Source organism: Callospermophilus lateralis, chromosome 5 (genome assembly GCF_048772815.1).
Source record: "Callospermophilus lateralis isolate mCalLat2 chromosome 5, mCalLat2.hap1, whole genome shotgun sequence".
Lineage (NCBI taxonomy): Eukaryota > Metazoa > Chordata > Mammalia > Rodentia > Sciuridae > Callospermophilus > Callospermophilus lateralis.
In genome coordinates, this window is record NC_135309.1 from 116253493 (window position 1) to 116258138 (window position 4646).

The window sequence follows — 4646 nt, forward strand, 5'->3', positions numbered from 1 at the left end:
TTTGGATAGACATATAGGCATGGGTACAATATACAAAGATTTTCATATACACAACAGAGAGAATCCACTCCAGCTGCGGCAGTAAAATTCTACATAGACAGGTTAGCTTTAAAACAAAATGAGTTTCTTTTTGAAAAATAAAGGGACTATGCATGCAATGTCTAAACTATTTTGATGGATTTTTTTTAATTTAGAGAGGGCAGTGGGAAAAATGAAATATTAGTTGCAGCAATTAGGATATAGAGACAAGAAAACAGTTTTATTCTTCTTAAAACAGTGAAATTAAGTACTATGAGTTTTCTTGTTTTGAACATTGACTTAAAGTATGACTTGGAAAAAAATTATGATCAGATTTTTCATCTTGCTGACAGAAGACCTCAAGAGATATTTAGTTTGATTTTTCTGGCTTCCAAATTCATAGGATACTTTAAAAAATGTTATCAATATTTAGTTATTTGAGTGGTGTTGAAGAGGAGATTTAAAAATCTTACTTCATAATCTTTTCTAACTTCTAATTTTGGGGCCTGGAAGGAAATCTTGGAGAACTGAATTAGCCTTTATTCAATGTAGTAGGCAGAATAATGGTTCCTCCAATGTGCATGCCCTAATTCCCAGAATCTGTGACTATGGTATATTATGTGGCAAAAGGGACTTTGGAGTTGTGATTAAGGTTAAAGACCTTGAGATGAGGAGAATAGCCCCTATTATCCAGGTAAGCTCAGTCTAATAACATGAGCCCTTAGAAGCAGAGAATGTTTCCCAATTGGTTAGAGAGATGAGATGATAGAAGAAGGAGGTGGTATTCAGACTATGACAGGATAAATCCTGTGGCTGGCTTTGAAGAAGGAGGAAGGGATCATGAGCCAAGGACTGAGACTGGCTTCTAGGAGCCAAAGAGTGAGACTGGCTTCTAGGAGCCAAGAATGGTCCTCTGACAACAGTAAGAAAATGGGGATCTCCTGCCAAATGTTGGACAGGTGTTCTCCTGACCCTCTGGGTGGGCAAGAAAATGAGTTTTGCTGACCCTCCCCAAAGGAAAACAGCCCTGCCAACAGCTTACTTTTAGCCTGGTGAGACCATGTTGGATTTGTGGACTGCACAAATGCAACATAATACATTTGTTTCCTTTGACCACAAAAGCTGTGGTAATTCATGACTGCAGTTGATAGATAATAATTCACTGCACTTTCCTGACCTTTATTTCCTGCTCTGCAAATAGGGATAATGCTTTCTCCTTCTCCCACTGAAGATCGAATGAGATGTTCTGTGAGTCAGGGTATGGAAAACTTCCAAGTGCCAGTTAGATTTTAGATTTAGAACCAGTTGATGTGGTACTCCTAGGGGAGGTCTTGTAGGTGCAAATAGCCAATTAACACTCCTTATATCCAGTGCTTGGAAACGCAATAAGGTAAAAAAATTAATTACTTTAAATTCTGTTTCGGTACATTAACATTTGACAATATCTAGGCCTAATGAGGGCACAAGAGTAAACACAGAAGTCCACTTTAGTGAAGATTATACAGTTATCACACAAGGAATAGAAGACAGTACAATAAAGCCATTGTTATTTTAATATTAACTCTTGGTCCAACAGAAAGAAAAGTTCATTAACATGTGCTACTCAAAAACCAAATAGCAGATCCCTCTTTATTTTATTTTATTGAGTTTGATTTGATATGCTGATTTTTATTTTGTATTATCGGATTCTTGATCCAATTTTTTTTTTGTCTTTGTACATGAACTTAGGGTAATGATGTCCATCTCATTTGACTGTCTTTCTACACAATTTATTTTTTTTCATGTTTTATTGGTGCATTATATACATGACAGTTGTTACATATTCATACATGCACATGATATAGCAATATAATTCGGTCAGCATCATATCCCAGTATTTTCCCTTTCCCTTCCCTCCTCCCTCCTCCTGGTCCCTTTCCTTTATTTACCGATCTCCCATCTCCCTTGTTTTGTATGAGACTCACCTCCCCAAACACACATTTCTTTTTCTTATTTCCTCATTAGTTTCCACATGTAAGAGAAAACACCTGACCCTTGACTTCTGAGTTTGGCTTATTTCACTTAACATAATATTCACATGTTCCATCCATTTTTCTTCAAATGACATAATTTCATTCTTTTTTATGGCTCCAATAAAACTCCATTGTGTATGCATGCCACATTTTATTTATCCATACAGCCATTGACAGTCACCTAGGTTGGTTCCGTAATTTGGTTATTATGAACTGTGTGTGGGGGTAGGTTGAAAAGAGGGTGGAATAAGATGGACATCATTATCTTAAGTACATGTATGAATACACGAATGGTGTGACTCTACTTTTTGTACAACCAGAGAAACAAACCAAAAAAAGTGCTGTATTTGTGTACTATGAATTGAAATGCATTCTGCTGTCATGTATAACAAATTAGAATAAATAAATAAATTTAAAAAATAAAAAAAATTAAAAAATGGGTATGCATGTATTGCTATAGCATGTTGACTTGAATTGTTTAGGATAAATACTGAGGAGTGGTATAGCTGGGTCATAAGGTAGTTCCAACCCTAGTCTTTTGAGGAACCTCCATGCTGATTTCCATAGTGCCTATATTAATCTGCAGTGCCACAAACTGTGTAGAATTGTTCTTTTTGCCTTACATCCTCTTCAGAATGTTTTATTATCGATGGCTGCTATTCTCATTGGAGATGAAATCTCAGTGTAATTTTGATTTTCATTTTTCTAATTGCTAAAGATGTGGAACACTTTTTTCATATATCTGTTGGTCCCCATTTCCTAATCAGTGAAGCAATACAAAAATACCTGCTCATATCTTGCTTATTTTCAATTATGTTGAATAATCTTACTTAAGATTTAGGCCAGTTTGTTCTGAGGATTTTTTTTTGGTTTTGCATTTTTGTTAAAGGACAATAAGAATTAGGTAATATTTATTGTAAAGAAGCTCTTCAAGCTAGTTCCAGGGAAGGGAGATTCATTCTAAGGATTCAACAGGCATCTTCAAGAGTATAAAAATGTAAATACCTGTGGGCTTATGAAATTAGGAACCAAAAACCAGAGATGAAGGTTTCCTTTCCATCTTTCATAAGGAGCATTTGGTCTTCTGTTTTTTCTTGTTTCTAAGTGCTTGCTCCATCTTCCTGCTTCTCACCACAGACTATATGCTCATTTGTTGGCATGCAGTTAAAAGTATTTTAGGCCTCTTCCATGTATATTGAGTTGAATCGTACATTTCATCCCCCTTACTCCTGCTATACCAGTGACTCTTAGTTTAAATTAAAGATAGAAAACATGATTGATTACTGGCTGGTGTAAAGAATTGGGTTCTTTCAATTCAATGCATATCCATAGTTTAATTAGCTGTACAGTTGTGGTTACAAGGTACAGATTTCAACAGACAGTTCCCAGAAAAGAGGGCTATAGGGAGACAGATCACCTTAGAACATATCTCACTTATTTATTCACACTTAAATATTTAGTTCCTTTCATCTAAAGACTGAATCAATTTTCTGTTATGTTTATGCTTTGGACCAAATTTTTCACTACTTAGTTTTAAAGCATTATATATTTCCCCCGTTCACATAAAGCTAATGAATAAAGTAAGTGAGCACAATATCTTGTCTGTGATATCTATTATAAATATTATTCAGCACATAAAATTTGTGTCCTTTGTGAATTTATAGTCATAATTTTTCTATGATCATATTAATTAAGGGTAGGAATAATTATGTGTTCATAGTTGGAATTACAACCAAGTTTTTTTATCTTTAGGAAAGGACTGATACAATGTGCATTATCTTGGGTTATTTTAACGACTATGTGGAAGTTTTTTCTACTTCCCAAGGGTAGCTTCTGAGACAAGTCTCCAGTTATGGATTTATAACTATTAAAGCAAAGAAAGGACTTTCAATTTAGCAACAAAAATCTGAGTTCACAGAATCTAAAAATGTAAGGCTCAAACTAATATCTAAATTCCCTATTACAGAGGAAACATTGTCCTATTTTACCTGTGTTGTTTCATTAAAAGCATACTAAGTGGTATTATGCATTATGCAACTAGAAATTTTTGTGAGTCTAGAAATAGAAAGTATCTCTAAGGCTGTTTATATTCTAGAATTTGAATTAATTTGATGTTTGTGGAGGAACTGATTAAAAAAGATTTAACACTGTAATTTTGAGTCTAGGTACATAAGACAAGACCAGGGTAAGTGACTGATGACAAAATGGACAGCACCAAATTGCCTAAAGTTTATTTCTAGACCTTTTAACAGATCAAAGGACATCAAGGATACAAGTGAAACAGATCTAGAGATGACATGTATGTTTAAGTTAATATATCAGGACTTGAAAACAGCAATTAAAATTTATCTGACGATTTAAAAGAAAATGTGTTCATATGAAAGAAAAAACAGAAAAATCTATCAGAGAAATAAAAGCCATAGAGTAAACCAAATGACCATTACTAAAAGAAAAATTTGAAATGGGAATTTCAAATTTCTTCAAATACTTTTTTTAAAAATATATTTTTTAGTTGTAGATGGACACAATACACAATTTATTTTTATGCGGTGCTGAGGATCAAACCCAGTGCCTCACACATGCTAGGCAAGTGCTGTAACCCTGAGCTACAAATCC